Consider the following 342-nt stretch of genomic DNA (forward strand, 5'->3'; position numbering starts at 1 on the left):
CTCAGCGCCCGCCTTCTCATCCTCAGATGCTTCCTAGTAAGAACCCACCTTCTCGTCCTAAGTCCGGTCCAGTTGGTATGGTTCCAATCGTACCACCTTTTGGGAAGAGTGACTATAAAGGATTAGTTCCAGAGACTCCATCTGAGGAACTTGTTGGCTCCATTGAGTTCTGGGATGAGGATGACTATGTATGGTAAGATTGTAAGGGAATTATTATTATTACAAAGAGCATTAGCATGTGTTGACATTTTCCAAAAAAATCTTTGTTTTTGTAGATGCTGTCAGGAAGAAATGACCAGTGAAGTGGAATTGTTTTAAAATAAAACATTGATCATGTCTTAA

At 40.1% G+C, this 342-nt stretch overlaps 1 long non-coding RNA gene across 1 annotated transcript; it reads left to right on the forward strand.

Annotated features, from left to right (window-relative positions):
* Window positions 1-342, forward strand: LOC134008465 (uncharacterized). The gene is made up of 2 exons (XR_009928126.1): window positions 1-193; window positions 276-342. It is a non-coding gene; the product is annotated as an uncharacterized LOC134008465 (long non-coding RNA).

This window comes from Osmerus eperlanus, chromosome 22 (genome assembly GCF_963692335.1).
Source record: "Osmerus eperlanus chromosome 22, fOsmEpe2.1, whole genome shotgun sequence".
NCBI classification, from domain to species: Eukaryota; Metazoa; Chordata; class Actinopteri; order Osmeriformes; family Osmeridae; genus Osmerus; species Osmerus eperlanus.